Source organism: Pecten maximus, chromosome 1, assembly GCF_902652985.1.
Source record: "Pecten maximus chromosome 1, xPecMax1.1, whole genome shotgun sequence".
NCBI classification, from domain to species: domain Eukaryota; kingdom Metazoa; phylum Mollusca; class Bivalvia; order Pectinida; family Pectinidae; genus Pecten; species Pecten maximus.
The window spans coordinates 21333970-21359237 of NC_047015.1; the positions used below are offsets into that span (position 1 = coordinate 21333970).

The 25268-nt window shown below is 41.5% G+C and overlaps 1 protein-coding gene across 1 annotated transcript in view; it reads right to left on the reverse strand.

Annotated features, from left to right (window-relative positions):
- The window catches only part of LOC117327558 (QRFP-like peptide receptor), a 74593-nt gene that overhangs the window by 26146 nt on the left and 23179 nt on the right, over positions 1–25268 (reverse strand). The window lies entirely within an intron of this gene.

Genomic DNA, 25268 nt, shown 5'->3' on the forward strand with positions numbered 1-25268 from the left:
GATCACAGACAGTAACAGATCACAGACTACACTGCAGACTTTACACTTTTGTACATAATGTACCTTAAGTCGGGAATCAGCCAAACCGCGCACGTGACTACATAACAACAATTTCATGAACCAACTCGGTGTGTGTGATTCATAAACATGTATAATTCAAGCATTACCGAATATACATCAAAGTACGCATGATTTAATCGTCAAAATATCTTCACGGAAACCAATGATACGTGTATCAAGATTTTAATTCAGCGTTATTCTTGGGGAGGTGTCTGTATCAGTAGCGATACTTATCCCGGTGATCACGGATACATGAAGCAGTGTTCAACACGTGGCCAGGACGTAATCCAACTAAAACGTGTTTTTCCTACCATGATTGACAGCTGTTTATTAGATTGGATGGTTCCGGGCAGACTCTGTGTCGTGATACGTATATGAGTGTGTAATACGCTTGTGAGTAATGATATTATATCTATTTATCTTCTACTCCTGATGCCAAGTTTCATCCCCAATATTTGTTTTATTTTTGGCAATTGCGTACAGAAACATTTTGTCATCTTGTCATTCAAGATATCCGTATACTCTAGCCATTTGATAAGTCTGAATCCTCTGCAAACAATATCTATAGAATTGATATTGGCTGGCGTAACCATTGATATCACAATCCGATACCGTAGACCTGTCTATCTACTCATTGTCATCCTACTATACACTACCGCAGTGGCGTTAACACGAGGTGTTGGTCCTCACGCTGACACAACAAAGTTAAATTAAAAGAAAACAGTCCTAACCAGCAAAATATTGGCCATTACATTTCTCGAAATGCAAAAGAAAAAAAAAGTCAATATTTTCACAACTCTGGAACACCACGGAACATATAGAAGTGTCTTCTTCAAAAGCACGCCACTTCCGGTGCTAGGCTTCCTGATATTGAGAGATGCTGATGAAACAATTGGCGCCATTTTGATTGCCTCGACAACGATATTCATTTGCGGAGATTGTTAATCTAGGAACATGACGAGGGTTTAAAACAACAATTTACTTCATTGATGTGGGAGCAAAATGTAGTTCAAAGTACGCCGGGATGTTGCAATTGCTGATCCATATTAACGGCTTTTGCAAATCTCCATTTTGCTACAGTTAAGATATAAAAGTACTGTATTATACTCCAGTCAGTCAAAAACAATAAATATTGTCCATATTGTTCAGTTAAAATGTAACAGAGTATGCTTTCAGTAATTTTCTATCTCTCCATATTCACTGAGATTAACAAACACGGACTCCGTTAAGAAGGCTCATTACATTGACGGGGCTCGTCCACTTCTGTGTTATCCGAGTACTCAAATCAACAGTCACATAATAAAAACATTCAATGGGACGGGGAAAAGACGAGCAATACTTTTAATGTACAAATGTACTTAGTAAAAAATCTTAAGTCGCGACATCTCCAGGAAGTAATGTACGCGTCCTGACAGTAAGGCGCGACATCTCTGGGAGGTAATGTACGCGTCCTGACAGTAAGTCGCGACATCTCTGGGAGGTAATGTACGCGTCCTGACAGAAAGTCGCGACATCTCTGGGAGATAATGTACGCGTCCTGACAGTAAGTCGCGACATCTCTGGGAGGTAATGTACGCGTCCTGACAGTAAGTCGCGACATCTCCGAGAGGTAATGTAAGCGTCCTGACAGTAAGTCGTGACATCTCTGGGAGGTAATGTACGCGTCCTGACAGTAAGTCGTGACATCTCTGGGAGGTAATGTACGCGTCCTGACAGTAAGTCGCGACATCTCTGGGAGGTAATGTACGCGTCCTGACAGTAAGTCGCGATATCTCTTGGAGGTAATGTACGCGTCCTGACAGTAAGTCGCGACATCTCTGGGAGGTAATGTACGCGTCCTGACAGTAAGTCGCGACATCTCCAGGAGGTAATGTACGCGTCCTGACAGTAAGTCCTGACAGTAAGTCCTGACATCTCTGGGAGGTAATGTACGCGTCCTGACAGTAAGTCGCGACATCTCCAGGAGGTAATGTACGCGTCCTGACAGTAAGGCGCGACATCTCTGGGAGGTAATGTACGCGTCCTGACAGTAAGTCGCGACATCTCCAGGAAGTAATGTACGCGTCCTGACAGTAAGTCGCGACATCTCCGAGAGGTAATGTACGCGTCCTGACAGTAAGTCGCGACATCTCCAGGAGGTAATGTACGCGTCCTGACAGTAAGTCCTGACATCTCTGGGAGGTACATGTACGCGTCCTGACAGAAAGTCGCGACATCTCTGGGAGGTAATGTACGCGTCCTGACAGTAAGTCGCGACATCTCCAGGAAGTAATGTACGCGTCCTGACAGTAAGTCGCGACATCTCCAGGAGGTAATGTACGCGTCCTGACAGTAAGGCGCGACATCTCTGGGAGGTAATGTACGCGTCCTGACAGTAAGTCGCGACATCTCTGGGAGGTAATGTACGCGTCCTGACAGAAAGTCGCGACATCTCTGGGAGATAATGTACGCGTCCTGACAGTAAGTCGCGACATCTCTGGGAGGTAATGTACGCGTCCTGACAGTAAGTCGCGACATCTCCGAGAGGTAATGTAAGCGTCCTGACAGTAAGTCGTGACATCTCTGGGAGGTAATGTACGCGTCCTGACAGTAAGTCGTGACATCTCTGGGAGGTAATGTACGCGTCCTGACAGTAAGTCGCGACATCTCTGGGAGGTAATGTACGCGTCCTGACAGTAAGTCGCGATATCTCTTGGAGGTAATGTACGCGTCCTGACAGTAAGTCGCGACATCTCTGGGAGGTAATGTACGCGTCCTGACAGTAAGTCGCGACATCTCCAGGAGGTAATGTACGCGTCCTGACAGTAAGTCCTGACAGTAAGTCCTGACATCTCTGGGAGGTAATGTACGCGTCCTGACAGTAAGTCGCGACATCTCCAGGAGGTAATGTACGCGTCCTGACAGTAAGTCGCGACATCTCTGGGAGGTAATGTACGCGTCCTGACAGTAAGTCGCGACATCTCCAGGAAGTAATGTACGCGTCCTGACAGTAAGTCGCGACATCTCCGAGAGGTAATGTACGCGTCCTGACAGTAAGTCGCGACATCTCCAGGAGGTAATGTACGCGTCCTGACAGTAAGTCCTGACATCTCTGGGAGGTACATGTACGCGTCCTGACAGAAAGTCGCGACATCTCTGGGAGGTAATGTACGCGTCCTGACAGTAAGTCGCGACATCTCCAGGAAGTAATGTACGCGTCCTGACAGTAAGTCGCGACATCTCCAGGAGGTAATGTACGCGTCCTGACAGTAAGGCGCGACATCTCTGGGAGGTAATGTACGCGTCCTGACAGTAAGTCCTGACATCTCTGGGAGATAATGTACGCGTCCTGACAGTAAGTCCTGACATCTCTGGGAGGTAATGTACGCGTCCTGACAGTAAGTCGCGACATCTCCAGGAGGTAATGTACGCGTCCTGACAGTAAGGCGCGACATCTCTGGGAGGTAATGTACGCGTCCTGACAGAAAGTCGCGACATCTCTGGGAGATAATGTACGCGTCCTGACAGTAAGTCGCGGCATCTCTTGGAGGTAATGTACGCGTCCTGACAGTAAGTCGTGACATCTCTGGGAGGTAATGTACGCGTCCTGACAGTAAGTCGCGACATCTCTGGGAGGTAATGTACGCGTCCTGACAGTAAGTCGTGACATCTCTGGGAGGTAATGTACGCGTCCTGACAGTAAGTCGCGACATCTCTGGGAGGTAATGTACGCGTCCTGACAGTAAGTCGCGACATCTCTGGGAGGTAATGTACGCGTCCTGACAGTAAGTCGCGACATCTCCGAGAGGTAATGTACGCGTCCTGACAGTAAGTCGTGACATCTCCGGGAGGTAATGTACGCGTCCTGACAGTAAGTCGCGACATCTCTGGGAGGTAATGTACGCGTCCTGACAGTAAGTCGCGACATCTCTGGGAGGTAATGTACGCGTCCTGACAGTAAGTCGTGACATCTCTGGGAGGTAATGTACGCGTCCTGACAGTAAGTCGCGACATCTCTGGGAGGTAATGTACGCGTCCTGACAGTAAGTCGCGACATCTCTGGGAGGTAATGTACGCGTCCTGACAGTAAGTCGCGACATCTCTGGGAGGTAATGTACGCGTCCTGACAGAAAGTCGCGACATCTCTGGGAGATAATGTACGCGTCCTGACAGTAAGTCGCGGCATCTCTTGGAGGTAATGTACGCGTCCTGACAGTAAGTCGCGACATTACCAGGAGGTAATGTACGCGTCCTGACAGTAAGTCGCGACATCTCTGGGAGGTAATGTACGCGTCCTGACAGTAAGTCGCGACATCTCTGGGAGGTAATGTACGCGTCCTGACAGTAAGTCGTGACATCTCTGGGAGGTAATGTACGCGTCCTGACAGTAAGTCGTGACATCTCTGGGAGGTTATGTACGCGTCCTGACAGTAAGTCGTGACATCTCTGCGAGGTACATGTACATGTAATGTGCGCGTCTTTATGATTTTTTTTTCTGATGTACAACCACATGTTCTGTCTGCTGCTATTGAAAATCACTTTCTGTCACAAACGGTACAGAACTCGTAGTTCCGAATCCTTTACACAGCAGGCTATAATTGTAATGTATACTAAATGAAGGACGGTGTCACAAGCGTGCTGAAATCAACCGACTGTTAAACAATTTGTTGAGGAGTTCATTGTCATAGGAACGAAATCAGATTAAATGTTAACTGTACAAACCGAAGACTGAAACAAGTCCACACGTGACAAACGTGCCAACATCAAATTTTAAAAACGATGTTTAATTTTCCTGTTACATCTTTAGGGAGGCAATCGAAGTATTAGAGCAGACCATTATTTATGTCAACGCTGTATTTTATATAGTTTAGTATGACTTTAGCGGAATGATGGAATAGATAAATCGCAGAATCCTAGCTTGAATGTAAGGACTGCCTTATAAATCTGCTAGATTTGTTTGTTTGTTTGTTTTGGATTAACGGCCCATCGACGACTTCATTAAGACCATGAAAATGAAAAGGGGGGTCGAAATAATAGAAAAGATAACGATTTGATGATGTGGACTATATTATATATAAAACGTCAATGAAGGTAAGGTAGGTAAAAGACGTCAGAGTCTATAGAATGGATCGATGTCGTTCAAATAGCTGAATAGTGCATTCGAATCAACAGTACTGAAAAGAGTTTTCATATCTGGAACTCGAAATGTATTTATCAGGAATGTCCTTTAAATCGGAACATTCTATTAAAAAAATGCCCCACTGTCATTACTGTAAATTGAGTGTCGCATGCGTGACATGTTGGCGGGTCTTCCCGATTTAAGATGAACGAATGTGTAGGATATGTGTGTCCAGTACAGAGCCGAGAGAGGACTACTTCCTCTATTATCTGTCCAACTGGGAATCGATGCTTTAAGATTAGGTTGTACATCAAAAATTGTGTTGCTCTTCTCGAGAGACCAGCGTTGCTGCCGTTTACTTTCAATGGCTGTACCGATAACATGTTTGAACTCTGTGTACGGCTGTTTGATATTTGTTTTTTGGAGATTTAAAGCATTTTTTGCTTCCTGTCAACAAGTTCGTTGTCTTTGATTCCAACCTGGCTCTGAATCCAAAGTAAATTTTTGTATTGTTTTTTTATTCGAAAAACAAGATTTTGTACGAGCGTGTTTTTAGGATCTCGTAATTGTAAGATTCAAAAGACAGAAAGAGAGTCAGAACAAATGTGGTGTTCATCGACATGGTCGAGGACTATATCTACCAGGACTAAACATATGTATGTACTGCATATCATAGTGGGCATTCCATACCTTAACGCATACTGTGTGCATACCTGACTCGCATCATGTTCCATACGTCATCATCGTGAAGTATAGCCCACCTCCCAAACCGATTATAAACTAATGTTAAAACTCGTGTTGACCTTGACCTTGACCGTGGCTAATTTGAAGTGTATCCAACTTTGCATTGCTATGTGTGCGTGACTTTTCTCACTCCACACACCAGACCTGTAGACCAATAATATGTCTTGGATCCGATAGAAAACCACAGGAAGGACACCAACTCTACATTAAGGAAGTGATTTGTCTTTGTCATTACAGACAAGACGAAGATTAATGAATACATAGGATATGTGTTACCGGCGGGAAGACATCAAATAGATATTTTGTGCACTCATTACATAACATCAAATTTGCTGTTAAAACAGCTTACGTCTTATTTAATATGTTGTTTAACATCCATACCTGTGTGAACATGTCTTTACAGCCAATACGTTTTAAGTACATCATTTATTTACATCCACAACTATATGAACTATATTTACGTCTTTACAGCAAAAACTATTAATACACATTTTTGTCTTTACAGTCATAATTCGAAAAGCACATTTTTTTACAGGCCATGCTTATATAAAATACCACACATCAATATACACTGATGGTGAGGACAATATTTACTGGACAGGACTGATTGACCCGGTTGATGAGGGCAATATTTACTGGACAGGACTGATTGACCTGGTGGTGAGGGCAATATTTACTGGACAGGACTGATTGACCTGGTAATGAGGACAATATTTACTGGACAGGACTGATTGACCTGGTGGTGAGGGCAATATTTACTCGACAGGACTGATTGACCTGGTAATGAGGACAATATTTACTGGACAGGACTGATTGACCTGGTGGTGAGGGCAATATTTACTGGACAGGACAATATCTACTTGACAGGACTGATTGACCTGGTAATGAGGACAATATTTACTGGACAGGACTGATTGACCTGGTAATGGGGACAATATTTACTGGACAGGACTGATTGACCTGGTAATGGGGACAATATTTACTGGACAGGACTGACTGACCTGGTAATGGGGACAATATTTACTGGACAGGACTGATTGACCTGGTGGTGAGGGCAATATTTACTGGACAGGACTAATTGACCTGGTGGTGAGGACAATATTTACTGGACAGGACAATATTTACTGGACAGGACTGACTGACCTGGTGGTGAGGACAATATTTACTGGACAGGACTAATTGACCTGGTGGTGAGGACAATATTTACTGGACAGGACTGATTGACCTGGTGGTGAGGACAATATTTACTGGACAGGACTAATTGACCTGGTGGTGAGGACAATATTTACTGGACAGGACTGATTGACCTGGTGGTGAGGACAATATTTACTGGACAGGACTAATTGACCTGGTGGTGAGGACAATATTTACTGGACAGGACTGATTGAACTGGTAATGAGGACAATATTTACTGGACAGGACTGATTAACCTTGTAATGAGGACAATATTTACTGGACAGGACTGATTAGCCTTGTAATGAGGACAATATTTACTAGACAGGACTAATTGACCTGGTGGTGAGGACAATATTTACTGGACAGGACTGATTAACCTGGTGGTGAGGACAATATTTACTGGACAGGACTAATTGACCTGGTGGTGAGGACAATATTTACTGGACAGGACTGACTGACCTGGTAATGAGGACAATATTTACTGGACAGGACTGATTGACCTGATGGTGAGGACAATATTTACTGGACAGGACTGACTGACCTGGTGGCGAGGACAATATTTACTGGACAGGACTAATTGACCTGGTGGTGAGGACAATATTTACTGGACAGGACTAACTGACCTGGTAATGAGGACAATATTTACTGGACAGGACTGATTAACCTGATGGTGAGGACAATATTTACTGGACAGGACTGACTGACCTGGTGGCGAGGACAATATTTACTGGACAGGACTGACTGACCTGGTGGCGAGGACAATATTTACTGGACAGGACTAACTGACCTGGTAATGAGGACAATATTTACTGGACAGGACTGACTGACCTGGTGGCGAGGACAATATTTACTGGACAGGACTAACTGACCTGGTAATGAGGACAATATTTACTGGACAGGACTAATTGACCTGGTGGTGAGGACAATATTTACTGGACAGGACTGACTGACCTGGTAATGAGGACAATATTTACTGGACAGGACTGATTGACCTGATGGTGAGGACAATATTTACTGGACAGGACTGACTGACCTGGTGGCGAGGACAATATTTACTGGACAGGACTGATTGACCTGGTGGTGAGGACAATATTTACTGGACAGGACTGACAGAACTGGTGGTGAGGACAATATTTACTGGACAGGACTGACTGACCTGGTGGCGAGGACAATATTTACTGGACAGGACTGATTGACCTGGTGGTGAGGACAATATTTACTGGACAGGACTGATTGACCTGGTGGTGAGGACAATATTTACTGGACAGGACTGATTGACCTGGTGGTGAGGACAATATTTACTGGACAGGACTGACTGACCTGGTGGTGAGGACAATATTTACTGGACAGGACTGACTGACCTGGTGGTGAGGACAATATTTACTGGACAGGACTGACTGACCTGGTGGTGAGGACAATATTTACTGGACAGGACTAATTGACCTGGTGGCGAGGACAATATATACTGGACAGGACTGACTGACCTGGTGGCGAGGACAATATTTACTGGACAGGACTGACTGACCTGGTGGCGAGGACAATATTTACTGGACAGGACTGATTGACCTGGTGGTGAGGACAATATTTACTGGACAGGACTGATTGACCTGGTGGTGAGGACAATATTTACTGGACAGGACTGATTGACCTGGTGGTGAGGACAATATTTACTGGACAGGACTGACTGACCTGGTGGTGAGGACAATATTTACTGGGCATGACTAATTGACCTGATGGTGAGGACAATATTTACTGGACAGGACTGATTGACCTGGTGGCGAGGACAATATTTACTGGACAGTACTAATTGACCTGATGGTGAGGACAATATTTACTGGACAGGACTGATTGACCTGGTGGTGAGGACAATATTTACTGGACAGGACTGACTGACCTGGTGGTGAGGACAATATTTACTGGGCAGGACTAATTGACCTGATGGTGAGGACAATATTTACTGGACAGGACTGATTGACCTGGTGGTGAGGACAATATTTACTGGACAGGACTGATTAACCTGGTGGTGAGGACAATATTTACTGGACAGGACTGACTGACCTGGTGGTGAGGACAATATTTACTGGACAGGACTGACTGACCTGGTGGTGAGGACAATATTTACTGGACAGGACTGACTGACCTGGTTGTGAGGACAATATTTACTGGACAGGACTGATTGACCTGGTGGTGAGGACAATATTTACTGGACAGGACTGACTGACCTGGTGGTGAGGACAATATTTACTGGACAGGACTGATTGACCTGGTGGTGAGGACAATATTTACTGGACAGGACTGATTGACCTGGTGGTGAGGACAATATTTACTGGACAGGACTGATTGACCTGGTGGTGAGGACAATATTTACTGGACAGGACTGATTGACCTGGTGGTGAGGACAATATTTACTGGACAGGACTGACTGACCTGGTGGTGAGGACAATATTTACTGGACAGGACTGATTGACCTGGTGGTGAGGACAATATTTACAGGACAGGACTGATTGACCTGATGGTGAGGACAATATTTACAGGACAGGACTGATTGACCTGATGGTGAGGACAATATTTACTGGACAGGACTGACTGACCTGGTGGTGAGGACAATATTTACTGGACAGGACTGATTGACCTGGTGGTGAGGACAATATTTACAGGACAGGACTGATTGACCTGGTGGTGAGGACAATATTTACTGGACAGGACTGATTGACCTGGTGGTGAGGACAATATTTACAGGACAGGACTGACTGACCTGGTGGTGAGGACAATATTTACTGGACAGGACTGACTGACCTGGTGGTGAGGACAATATTTACTGGACAGGACTGACTGACCTGGTGGTGAGGACAATATTTACTGGACAGGACTGACTGACCTGGTGGTGAGGACAATATTTACTGGACAGGACTGACTGACCTGGTGGTGAGGACAATATTTACTGGACAGGACTGACTGACCTGGTGGTGAGGACAATATTTACTGGACAGGACTGATTGACCTGGTGGCGAGGACAATATTTACTGGACAGGACTGACTGACCTGGTGGTGAGGACAATATTTACTGGACAGGACTGATTGACCTGGTGGTGAGGACAATATTTACTGGACAGGACTGACTGACCTGGTGGTGAGGACAATATTTACTGGACAGGACTGACTGACCTGGTGGTGAGGACAATATTTACTGGACAGGACTGACTGACCTGGTGGTGAGGACAATATTTACTGGACAGGACTGACTGACCTGGTAATGAGGACAATATTTACTGGACAGGACTGACTGACCTGGTGGTGAGGACAATATTTACTGGACAGGACTGACTGACCTGGTGGTGAGGACAATATTTACTGGACAGGACTGACTGACCTGGTGGTGAGGACAATATTTACTGGACAGGACTGACTGACCTGGTAATGAGGACAATATTTACTGGACAGGACTGACTGACCTGGTGGTGAGGACAATATTTACTGGACAGGACTGACTGACCTGGTAATGAGGACAATATTTACTGGACAGGACTGACTGACCTGGTGGTGAGGACAATATTTACTGGACAGGACTGACTGACCTGGTGGTGAGGACAATATTTACTGGACAGGACTAATTGACCTGATGGTGAGGACAATATTTACTGGACAGGACTGACTGACCTGGTGGTGAGGACATTTCAGTACTGTACTATGTTCATCACCTTTATCTATATTGGAATCTAAACTACAAAGTACCACACAAGACGGCCACCCGGAGCATCACTAGGACCCTAGTCTTTGAGAATCCCTTTTATTTGTAAAGCCTTATCCATTTTTAATTATAAGTAGGTAAGTCCTGATCTATCTGCCAGACGACCACACCTTCATCTGTTAAACACGAAACATGCGAATTGTCGATTAAGTAGAAGACTATCAAGTTAGATTAGCCAGGAGACAGTTAAATAAAGGTAACGAAAGTTTAATAAATACACCAAAACCTCTCGTTATTGAGACAGTAAACTGTCACATAATATTAAATCTTTTTGTCACCTCTCCTCGGAGGACTAGGCGCTATATATATCTAACGTTTCCCACAGAACATCGAGCTGACAATTAATACCCTCTTTATAGTAAATGTGTGACGTTTATCGCGAGCTGATAATAACACCCTCCGTATAGTAAATATGTGACGTGTATCGCGAGCTGACAATAACACCCTCTGTATAGTAAATGTGTAACGTGTATCGCGAGCTGACAATAACACCCTCTTTATACTAAATGTGTGACGTGTATCGCGAGCTGACAATAACACCCTCTGTATAGTAAATGTGTGACGTTTATCGCGAGCTGACAATAACACCCTCTGTATAGTAAATGTGTGATGTATATCGCGAGCTGATAATAACACCCTCTGTATAGTAAATGTGTGACGTGTATCGCGAGCTGACAATAACACCCTCTGTATAGTAAATGTGTGACGTGTATCGCGAACTGATAATAACACCCTCTGTATAGTAAATGTGTGACGTGTATCGCGAGCTGACAATAACACCCTCTGTATAGTAAATGTGTAACGTGTATCGCGAGCTGACAATAACACCCTCTTTATACTAAATGTGTGACGTGTATCGCGAGCTGACAATAACACCCTCTGTATAGTAAATGTGTGACGTGTATCGCGAGCTGACAATAACACCCTCTGTATAGTAAATGTGTGACGTGTATCGCGAGCTGACAATAACACCCTCTGTATAGTAAATGTGTGACGTGTATCGCGAGCTGACAATAACACCCTCTGTATAGTAAATGTGTGACGTGTATCGCGAGCTGACAATAACACCCTCGGTATAGTAAATGTGTGATGTATATCGCGAGCTGATAATAACACCCTCTGTATAGTAAATGTGTGACGTGTATCGCGAGCTGACAATAACACCCTCTGTATAGTAAATGTGTGACGTGTATCGCGAACTGATAATAACACCCTCTGTATAGTAAATGTGTGACGTGTATCGCGAGCTGACAATAACACTCTCTGTATAGTAAATGTGTGACGTGTATCGCGAGCTGACAATAACACCCTCTGTATAGTAAATGTGTGACGTGTATCGCGAAGTGACAATAACACCCTTTATATAGTAAATGTGTGACGTGTATCGCGAGCTGACAATAACACCCTCTGTATAGTAAATGTGTGACGTGTATCGCGAGCTGACAATAACACCCTCTGTATAGTAAATGTGTGACGTGTATCGCGAACTGACAATAACACCCTCTGTATAGTAAATGTGTGACGTGTATCGCGAGCTGACAATAACACCCTCTGTATAGTAAATGTGTGACGTGTATCGCGAACTGACAATAACACCCTTTCTATAGTAAATGTGTGACGTGTATCGCGAGCTGACAATAACACCCTCTGTATAGTAAATGTGTGACGTGTATCGCGAGCTGACAATAACACCCTCTGTATAGTAAATGTGTGAGGTGTATCGCGAGCTGACAATAACACCCTCTGTATAGTAAATGTGTGACGTGTATCGCGAGCTGACAATAACACCCTCTGTATAATAAATGTGTGACGTGTATCGCGAGCTGACAATAACACCCTCTGTATAGTAAATGTGTGACGTGTATCGCGATCTGATAATAACACCCTCTGTATAGTAAATATGTGACGTTTATCGCGAGCTGACAATAACACCCTCTGTATAGTAAATGTGTGACGTGTATCGCGAGCTGACAATAACACCCTCTGTATAGTAAATGTGTGACGTGTATCGCGAGCTGACAATAACACCCTCTGTATAGTAAATGTGTAACGTGTATCGCGAGCTGACAATAACACCCTCTTTATACTAAATGTGTGACGTGTATCGCGAGCTGACAATAACACCCTCTGTATAGTAAATGTGTGACGTGTATTGCGAGCTGACAATAACACCCTCTGTATAGTAAATGTGTGACGTGTATCGCGAGCTGACAATAACACCCTCTGTATAGTAAATGTGTGACGTTTATCGCGAGCTGACAATAACACCCTCGGTATAGTAAATGTGTGATGTATATCGCGAGCTGATAATAACACCCTCTGTATAGTAAATGTGTGACGTGTATCGCGAGCTGACAATAACACCCTCTGTATAGTAAATGTGTGACGTGTATCGCGAACTGATAATAACACCCTCTGTATAGTAAATGTGTGACGTGTATCGCGAGCTGACAATAACACCCTCTGTATAGTAAATGTGTAACGTGTATCGCGAGCTGACAATAACACCCTCTTTATACTAAATGTGTGACGTGTATCGCGAGCTGACAATAACACCCTCTGTATAGTAAATGTGTGACGTGTATTGCGAGCTGACAATAACACCCTCTGTATAGTAAATGTGTGACGTGTATCGCGAGCTGACAATAACACCCTCTGTATAGTAAATGTGTGACGTGTATCGCGAGCTGACAATAACACCCTCTGTATAGTAAATGTGTGACGTGTATCGCGAGCTGACAATAACACCCTCGGTATAGTAAATGTGTGATGTATATCGCGAGCTGATAATAACACCCTCTGTATAGTAAATGTGTGACGTGTATCGCGAGCTGACAATAACACCCTCTGTATAGTAAATGTGTGACGTGTATCGCGAACTGATAATAACACCCTCTGTATAGTAAATGTGTGACGTGTATCGCGAAGTGACAATAACACCCTTTATATAGTAAATGTGTGACGTGTATCACGAGCTGACAATAACACCCTCTGTATAGTAAATGTGTGACGTGTATCGCGAGCTGACAATAACACCCTCTGTATAGTAAATGTGTGACGTGTATCGCGAGCTGACAATAACACCCTCTGTATAGTAAATGTGTGACGTGTATCGCGAGCTGACAATAACACCCTCTGTATAGTAAATGTGTGACGTGTATCGCGAGCTGACAATAACACTCTCTGTATAGTAAATGTGTGACGTGTATCGCGAGCTGATAATAACACCCTCTGTATAGTAAATGTGTGACGTGTATCGCGAGCTGACAATAACACCCTCTGTATAGTAAATGTGTGACGTGTATCGCGAGCTGACAATAACACCCTCTGTATAGTAAATGTGTGACGTGTATCGCGAGCTGACAATAACACCCTCTGTATAGTAAATGTGACGTGTATCGCGAGCTGACAATAACACCCTCTGTATAGTAAATGTGTGACGTGTATCGCGAGCTGACAATAACACACTCTGTATAGTAAATGTGTGACGTGTATCGCGAGCTGATAATAACACCCTCTGTATAGTTAATGTGTGACGTGTATCGCGAGCTGACAATAACACCCTCTGTATAGTTAATGTGACGTGTATCGCGAGCTGACAATAACACCCTCTGTATAGTAAATGTGTGACGTGTATCGCGAGCTGACAATAACACACTCTGTATAGTAAATGTGTGACGTGTATCGCGAGCTGATAATAACACCCTTTATATAGTAAATGTGTGATGTGTATCGCGAGCTGATAATAACACCCTCTGTATAGTAAATGTGTGATGTGTATCGCGAGCTGACAATTAACACCCTCTGTATAGTAAATGTGTGACGTGTATCGCGAGCTGATAATAACACCCTCTGTATAGTTAATGTGTGACGTGTATCGCGAGCTGACAATAACACCCTCTGTATAGTTAATGTGACGTGTATCGCGAGCTGACAATAACACCCTCTGTATAGTAAATGTGTGACGTGTATCGCGAGCTGACAATAACACACTCTGTATAGTAAATGTGTGACGTGTATCGCGAGCTGATAATAACACCCTTTATATAGTAAATGTGTGATGTGCATCGCGAGCTGATAATAACACCCTCTGTATAGTAAATGTGTGATGTGGATCGCGAGCTGACAATTAACACCCTCTGTATAGTAAATGTGTGACGTGTATCGCGAGCTGACAATAACACCCTCTGTATAGTAAATGTGTAACGTGTATCGCGAGCTGATAATAACACCCTCTGTATAGTAAATGTGTGACGTGTATCGCGAGCTGACAATAACACCTTCTGTATAGTAAATGTGTAACGTGTATCGCGAGCTGACAATAACACCCTCTGTATAGTAAATGTATGACGTGTATCGCGGGCTGATAATAACACCCTTTATATAGTAAATGTGTGATGTGTATCGCGAGCTGACAATAACACCCTCTTTATAGTAAATGTGTGACGTGTATCGCGAGCTGACAATAACACCCTCTGTATAGTAAATGTGTGACGTGTATCGCGAGCTGACAATAACACCCTCTGTATAGTAAATGTGTGATGTGTATCGCGAGCTGATAATAACACCCTCTGTATAGTAAATGTGTGACGTGTATCGCGAGCTGACAATAACACCCTCTGTATAGTAAATGTGTGATGTGTATCGCGAGCTGATAATAACACCCTCTGTATAGTAAATATGTGACGTTTATCGCGAGCTGACAATTAACACCCTCTGTATAGTAAATGTGTGACGTGTATCGCGAGCTGGCAATAACACCCTTTATATAGTAAATGTGTGACGTGTATCGCGAGCTGACAATAACACCCTTTATATAGTAAATGTGTGACGTGTATCGCGAGCTGACAATAACACCCTCTGTATAGTAAAGGGGAATGCAAAGGTTTAACAACGACTTCCAAAAGACGAAGACAAAAACACTACATCGCAATAAAGTTGATACATTCATCACAAACTTATAAGATGGCGTCTTATCAAACATTTTACACCACAGAGTGAAATTTACACATTCATCACAAAGTAAAGATGGCGTTTTTCTAACGTTCTCCACTATAGGGTGAAATAGGTGTATTCCTCATAAACCTATCATGGTACGTGTACACTACCTCTATCATGCGTTCCACAAAACAAAGTGAAATTCGCCGTCATCATACTATGTTCTTTGAGGTAATAAGGTGGTATGACTATCATTATTTTTGAGCTGATTTTGCATCATCCGAAACAAAAGTGGCGTTTAATGTCCCGCATACCGAAATACTTATGTCAGCAAGTGTAAATTCCAGAACAGCCAAACATTTTACATGAAGAAATAACAAAGTCATAATTAACAATACAGTCACAATTAACAATACATCCATAATAGAAAACAAATACAGTCATACAACATATAATTTACAATACAGTCATACAGGAATTCAATTGAACGGTTTATTTTTACCTTTACGTTCATTGGGTGTGTGTGGGGTGTGTGTGTGTGGGGGGGGGGGGGGGGGGGGGGGGGGTTGTCGCGTATTTATATATCATAAAGAAATGTGGCGGAGTGTATGTCCCAACTGAAGTGTTTCCTTGGAAATGTTTATGTCTCCATCACCCGGTATGATGTTCCTTTCATAAGAAAAGACCCCCACGGAAACTGTAAATTAAAGTCGCCCTGCCAGTAGAAGAATCGATCCCAGGGACACTGAGTTACCTTCCATGTATTGCTAACAGACAAAGCTGACATACTTGGTATTTTGGTATCTGGAACTGTATGATTCGTAAAGCTTTTTAAAAAGTCTATAACTTAAATTGTATAGTTAGATGTATACCTGCTCTAAGGACAATGGGGCCGATATCCTACACAGAAAACTCCAGACGTTAAATGAAAAGCAGATCAGTTTTCCCTTGTTTCCTTGATCTGAAGTTTGATGTGATGGGTAAGTCTTTGTTTGGTGTGGGGGGAAATTCTGTTAAGTGTCGAAACCCATTCTTTTGTTTAGTGTGGGAGGTAATTTTGTTCTTTGATGTGGTTGGTTGTTTGGTGTGGTGGGTTGATTGGTGTGGTGGGTTGTCTGGTATGGTAGGTTGTTTGGTGTGGTGGGTTGTATGGTATGGTAGGTTGTTTGGTGTGGTAGGTTGTTTGGTGTGGTGGGTTGTATGGTGTGTCGGGTTGTATGGTGTGGTGGGTTGTTTGGTGTGATGGGTTGTTTGGTGTGGTGGGTTGTTTGGTGTGGTGGGTTATTTGGTGTGGTGGTTTGTCTGGTAGGTAAGTTGTTTGGTGTGGTGGGTTGTTGGTGTGGTGGTTGAATGGGGTGGTAGGGTTGTCTGTTGGTGTAGTTGGTTTGGTTTGTTGTGTGGTTTTTGGTGTGGTTGGTTTGTATGTTAGTGGTCATGTTTTTTGTTTGGTATGTTTAGTTGTTGGGGGGGGTTTAGTTTGGTGGTGGTGTTTGTAGTGGTATGGTTAGTGGTTGTGGGTTGTGGGGTTGTGGTTGTGTGTGGTGTGGTAGGTATTGTTGTGGGGTTTTTTGGTGTGGTGGGTTGTTTGGGGGTTTGGTGGGGTTGTTTTTATGGTGTGTAGGGTTGTATTGTTTGTGGTGGTTGTTTGGTTTGGGGGTTGGGGTGGGTTGTTTGGTGTGTGGTTGTTTTGGGTGTTTGTGGTGTGTGGGTGGGTTGTATTGGTGTGGTGGTTGTTTGTGGCGTCCTTTGGTGGATTTTTAGGGGTGGGTGTATGGGTGTGGGGGGTGTTGGGTGGGGGGTGGTGTTGTGGGTTGTATGTGGTGTGGGTTGGTTGGTGTGGGTTGTTGTGTGCAGGTTGTTTGTGGGGTTGTTGGTGTGCGTGGTTGTGGTGTGGTGGGTTTTGTGGTTGGGGGGTTTGATGTTATTGGGGTGTTGGTTTGGTTAGGTGGGGTTGTTGGTGTGGTGGGGGTTGTTGGTGGGGTAGGTTTGTGGTGTCGGTTGTTGTATGGTGGTGGGTGGTATGGTGTGGAGGTGTTTGGTGTGTGGGGTTTGGTGTGGTTGGTTTAGGTTGGTGTGTGGTGGGGTTGTTGTGGGTGTTTTGTATGGTGGTTTGGTGGTTTGTGGGTGTTTGTGTGGTGGGTTGTTTGGGGTGGTGAGGTTGTTGGGGGCGTGGTGTTGGTTGTGTTTTGGTGTGGTGTATGGTTGTTGGTTTGAGGTTGTTTGGTCTGGTAGGTTGTTTGGTGTGGTAGGTTGTATGGTGTTGTGGGTTGTTTGGTCTGGTAGGTTGTTTGGTGTGGGGGTGTTGGTGGTGGTGGGTTTGTATGTGGTGGATGAGTTGTTGGTGTGGTGTGGGTTTGTAGGTGTGGTTGTTTGGTGTGGTGGGTTGTTTGGTGTGGTGGGTTGTATGGTGTGGTGGGTTGTTTGGTGTGGTGGGTTGTATGGTGTGGTGGGTTGTTTGGTGTGGTGGGTTGTATGGTGTGGTGGGTTGTTTGGTGTGGTGGGTTGTATGGTGTGGTGGGTTGTTTGGTGTGGGAGGTTGTTTGGTGTGGTGGGTTGTTTGGTGTGGTAAATGTAGGTTGTATGGTGTGGTCGGTTGTTTGGTGTGGTCGGTTGTATGGTGTGGTCGGTTGTATGGTGTGGTCGGTTGTTTGGTGTGGTAGGTAATTTTGCAATTAGGTGTTGTAGGTAATCGTTTAGCGTGATGTTGTAACTAATACTGTTTCAGAATTTGCGACATTAATATTTCGTGACTTTTTTGTATTGCATTGTTAAGTATATGTTTACCATTATCAATGGCTCGTATTATCACATTGAAAGCTCGACCTTGACCTGAATTAAAATAAGGTAAGTAAAAGGTCATGCATATTTTGCAACCACATGTAAAATGCAATTCATTAGCAAATCCTACTAGTAACATGACACATAACAGACGTCTACCTACAAACCGTGGCACCACGCGCGGGGTTTCCGTGTCTAGTGAACGGTTTACGGCTTTAGAGAAGGTTTATTGTTTGAAGCCGTGTACATTTTACTGTAAATCAATTAAAGACAACCTTTATAAGATCGTGCATTTGAAATACAAATAACACATTCACCGGTATTATCATATTGATAGTTGGAGTTTAACATATAAATAGCTACAATCAGTGGATTGCGGAGTACGTGTATATAAAAGTATTTTTCAGCATTTTAATTTTAAGTCAAAGCCGTATCCGACTTGTGACGATTAACACCATTTCAGGTGTAGGTATTATCTCCACATTCTGTTCTATCTTATCAAGTTACATGTAGTACCTTCAGTCTCACTGAATCGAACGATGAAAGGCAATACCTAGGTCAAGAATTTTATATCTAAGTATCCGTAGTAGATCTCCGTTCTGTAAAACATCATTTCTAAAGTACTTACTGGAATACAGCTTGAAATGATCGTAGGAATAAAGTAGATTAATGATAATATTTTCAAGACCCACGTAAGTCTCATGCCAGTTGTGATGACTGACGATGTCTTTATGGTACCAAGGACGTATCAATCAATGAGTTTTAGAGAATAGATGAGACAGGAGTTCGTGACAGATATAACTCCACAAGGTAGGAATAACCTTTTAGAATCTATTAATTCAAGATGACGGTTGATCTGATATTTTTTGATAAGTTGATCGTTTTTCAAGTTCATATCAAAGTATGGCCACGAACCACAGTTAATGTCACGTACCGCAGTTAATGTCACGTACTACAGTTAATGTCACGTACCGCAGTTAATGTCACGTACTACAGTCAATGTCACGCACAACAGTTAATGTCATGCACAACAGTTAATGTCACGTACAACAGTTAATGTCACACACAACAGTTAATATCACGTACAACAGTTTTTTTTTTTTTTCTTTTTCTTTTTTCTTTTTTCTTGTTTTTTTTTTTCACTCAGAAATGATCTGATTGTCAGCTCTATTATATGGGTACAAAGCGACATACGAATAATAAATGTAATATTTTTGTGATATTGTTAATTTATTCAATTATGTTTTATTTAATATTATCATATAAAGATAGAAAGATAATAGAGAGGGGAGAGAGAGATGAATCTGGAGGGGGAGATAGACTCTGGAGGGGGAGAGAGACGTGGGGGAGGAGGAGAGAGAAAAAAAAACGAGAGGCAGAGAGCTGAGGAGGTAGAGATTGGGAGGAGAGCGAAAGAATGTGTGTTGAGTTGAATAGAGGAGAGAGTGTTTTGTGACAAATACAAATATATGTCAGAAATGGAAATAATTTAAATATATGATACATGGTAAGGATATGAGAATAGCTTAAAATATAAGGAGTAGGAAATATTCAAGGTAGATAGCTAAAGAGAAATATATAACCTTTCTTCCAGAACATTCTTTCAAAACTCTTTGTTCTTTCATTCTTTTTATTTGTTTATGCACGTAAGTCACGCTCAATCTTACTCCGAACTCATCTTTGCAATATCACATACAAACGATTGAAAAAGGTACGTTAGGATTAAAAGTTCAAAGGACCTAAATATCTGAATATTTTATTTGTATAATTTTCTTGTGTTGTTATATGTTTTTGAGATAATAATTATTCCATGTCGCATTTGTTCATATCTGCTGAAGTAGGTTTTTTCATATCATCATCGTGCAAGTTTTATCCTTATTATTTTATTATTTCATTCTTCATGTTTCACTTCTTATATTAATATAAATATTTGATGTCTATTCTATTATATCAAGAGTTCAGCTTCCGTGTTGGTCATATCAACTCTTACCACTTTCACTGACTGTCGATATAACAGAACAGACGATACATTAGATATATCTATATTTTTCACAATTTTTCAATAATAGTTAGACATACACATAACTTCAATAATGAATAATATGCATTACAACTGTCATTATTATCAATAGAATAAGCTCACATTGTAATCAATATAAATAATTGATCGATCCATTATTATTTTAATTATTTTCAGCTTCCGTGGTCAGACAAAGGAACAAATCAATATTTATTATATGTTTTCTATCAAATAGTTAATCATCTTATATTTTCCATAGATGCAACCCCAACTCATATTTCAAAACTAAATCACGTACAACAGTTAATGTCACGTACCACATTTAATGCCACGTATCACAGCTAATTCACGTGTCACAGCTAATGTCGCTTAGCGCAGTTAATGTCACGTACAACAGTTAATGTCACGTACCACAATTAATGTCACGTACCACATTTAATGTCACGTATCACAGCTAATTCACGTGTCACAGCTAATGTCGCTTAGCGCAGTTAATGTCACGTACCGCAGTTAATGTCACGTACCGCAGTTAATGTCACGTACATCAGTTAATTTCACGCACAACAGTTAATGTCACGTACAACAGTTAATGTCACACACAACAGTTAATGTCACGTACAACAGTTAATGTCACGTACAACGGTTAATGTCACGTACAACAGTTAATGTCACACACAACAGTTAATGTCACGTACAACAGTTAATGTCACGTACCACAGTTAATGTCACGTATCACAGCTACATGTAATTCACGTGTCACAGCTAATGTCGCATAGCGCAGTTAATATCACGTACCGCAGTTAATGTCACGTACCGCAGTTAATGTCACGTACATCAGTTAATTTCACGTACATCAGTTAATGTCACATACCACAGATATTCTCACGTACCGCAGCTAATGTCCGCTGAACACCTATTTATATATATAACTTCGTGACAGATATAACTCCACAAGGTAGGAATAACCTTTTAGAATCTATTAATTCAAGATGACGGTTGATCTGATATTTTTTGATAAGTTGATCGTTTTTCAAGTTCATATCAAAGTATGGCCACGAACCACAGCTAATTCACGTGTCACAGCTAATGTCGTTTAGCGCAGTTAATGTCACGTACCGCAGTTAATGTCACGTACAACAGTTAATGTCACGTACAACAGTTAATGTCACGTACCGCAGTTAATGTCACGTACAACAGTTAATGTCACGTACAACAGTTAATGTCACGTACCGCAGTTAATGTCACGTACCGCAGTTAATGTCACGTACAACAGTTAATGTCACACACAACAGTTAATGTCACACACAACAGTTAATGTCACGTACAACAGTTAATGTCACGTACCACAGTTAATGTCACGTATCACAGCTAATGTCGCATAGCGCAGTTAATATCACGTACCGCATTTAATGTCACGTACCGCAGTTAATGTCACGTACCGCAGTTAATGTCACGTACATCAGTTAATTTCACGTACATCAGTTAATGTCACATACCACAGATATTCTCACGTACCGCAGCTAATGTCCGCTGAACACCTATTTATATATATAACTTAGATATGTTGGCGGCCATTTTCTCCGTATGATACTTGTGTTAAAGGGTGTCTTCTGTTTGAAGATTCAATGATGTTATAGGATGCCTATAGAGAGAGATACAGCAAAACTAAGATAAAATGGAAAACTGAAAATTGGTTAACACAACTTTATGTTCTCCCTCATTATATTCGTCCGAACATAAAGTAATTAATTTCAAATGAATAACAAACACATTAATGGGATTGCAGCTCGTTGCTCATTCATTTTAATCGATAACACATCAAAATCAAACATGTTCAAGAACAAAACCATCGCCCCCACAACGCCTATCCTCCTATAAACCTCTGCTAACCGGCATAACTACGATATACGCGACTATACATTTAACCTGAATACACCTTACGGTTCTAGCACGTATATGTATACGAAGAGAACCAAATATAACAAAAATCGCGTAAAAAATAAATCAACATGTATGTAGTGTTGAGCAACGAACTCGAAAGACCGCATAGAGCACTTGCGTGCCTTATATAGCCCTACACCACGTGACATCCACCCCGATGACCACCCTATGAACTACCGAATACTTACGAAAACAACCGAACTTAATTTCATATATGTTTTACAAAAATGGAGGCTTTATAAGAACGCTATGCTTAGCAGCACGCGTGCGGTACATATGTTGATGCCATCATTGGCCGACATGAACTGCGTTTGTATCCATGCGTAGATGTTTTGAAAATAGCGTTGGTATTTGTGCCAACAATGTTTAGTGTTATAAGCTGACAACCCCAGAGAAATTGTAAATGGTGATAAAGTCAGTCTTATTGACCCGTACGCCATGACACATATTGCCTGATAGTCTATTCCAAACATGTTATTGTTAAAATATCGTATTTGTAGAATATGATATAAAACACTCATTCTATGATGTTTCATTAATGAGTAAACCTGACACAAAGTACAAAATCACGTATATTTAAACCACGGTTAATTTCGAGAAAAATAATTACCTAAGGACTTAGAATATGTATACATATATTTCAATTTGCTCTACATTGTCACTGTATAACCTTGCCAAACAAAAAGAAGGTTATAATTCTCACAGAACTCCCAATGGTGTAGTGATTTGGAAAACAATGCTCATGACGTCGCCGCAAAATGACTTCAATTTGTCTGACGTCGCTATATTAAGGCGTCAAGAAAATCCCTGGTACCGGATTAAAAATCACGATTGATGAATGTAACTCGCAACAATTAATGTATTCTTTGGAAGGTTATTGTTCCATCCTATTCTTTGGGAGGTTATTGTTCTGTCCTATTCTTTGGGAGGTTATTGTTCTGTCCTATTCTTTGGGAGGTTATTGTTCTGTCCTATCCTTTGGGAGGTTATTGTTCTGTCCTATTCTTTGGGAGGTTATTGTTCTGTCCTATCCTTTGGGATGTTATTGTTCTGTCCTATCCTTTGGGAGGTTATTGTTCTGTCCTATTCTTTGGGAGGTTATTGTTCTGCCTTATTCTTTGGGAGGTTATTGTTCCATCCTATTCTTTGGGAGGTTATTGTTCTATTCTATTCTTTGGGAGGTTATTGGTCTATTCTATTCTTTGGGAGGTTATTGTTCCATCCTATTCTTTGGGAGGTTATTGGTCTATTCTATTCTTTTGGATGTTATTGTTATATCCAACTCTTTGGACAGTTAATGTTCTATCCTGCTCTTTGAAAAGTTATTATAGAATTATAGGATGGAACAATACCTTTCAAAAGAAGACAGCTTAAAGTTTTATAAATAAAATTAACTCATTTTACAATAATTCATTCCAATACAAGTCATATCCGCTTACATAATTCGTTTTTGGTAGCCCTGAGAAAAGGAAAGAATTGCCTCAATGTGAGAGGAGAATACTGGAGGACCATGAGGAGTAAAACGACTGGCCGAATGAGGGTTGGTATTTCATTCTACTATTCTTATTACAATAATATATTGGCGTGTGTCCAAAAACCAGTCGAAACGTATTAGCTAAATTAATTAGTTTACAAATAAAAACAGCTTAAGCTAAGATATTAAAAAATATATATTTTGTTGAAACAACTATTTTCCAACTGTTTTGGTTCCAATATGTGTTAGCTTGCATATACATCAGGAAATTTTCTCCTTTTTGCAGACTGATTTCTATGAAAATGATGTGTCGTGTCATACATATTACATCAAAGTTCTCGAAAACTAATCTTATAAGCATTGGAACCTCCTACAAACAAGCGAGATGGATAAGTTTTCCGCGGAGATATTGTGCAACAACACGGGCTATTTTACCATCACGTGGACTACTTACAACGGCCTAACAACTAGGAAGGCCAAAAACCTCGACTCTGAATAAAACCTCCAGTGTGATCTGTACCATCGAAAGGTGACAGAACTAGACTACCACTGACATATTTCCAGGTTTCCAACCTTTCTTTTTTTTATTTAGAGCAGGAAAGATCGATACCTGCACTTTCTGAGCGTAAGAATAAAGGTAGTGTCAAGTTTGTCGCCTTGGGACTATTTTTACCGGAGGACACGAATTATATGTTAAAAATATAGTGCTTTTATAGGGCGTGTTTACGACAGTCGCGGTAGTAACTACTATACCTTGGCATCAGTCCCTCCTCCTAAAACCCAATTTTACAATAATGACATAGTTATTGTTTCCAATATGTTCTCTAGGAATAGGGTCATGGAATGCAAGACTTTTTTAAACACGCTTTTTAACACAAGACAAAGTTTCTCTGAAACCTTTCGCATGTTATTTCTCCTTGTTGAAAATAAGTCAAGGTGATCAATATAAGGTTATACTCTTTATATAACTTGATACTAGCTATATAACTTTATACTATTTATATTACTTTATACTATTTATATAACTTTAAATTATTTATATTACTTTATACTATTTATATAACTTTAAACTATTTATATTACTTTATAATATCTATATAACTTTATACTTTTTATATAACTTATACTATTTATGTAACGTCATGCTATCTGTATAACTTTATACTATTTATATACAACTTTAAACTATCTTTATAATTTTATACTATTTATATATCTTTATAATTTTATACTATTTATATATCTTTATACTACATTGTATCTATATAACTTTATACTATTTATATTTATA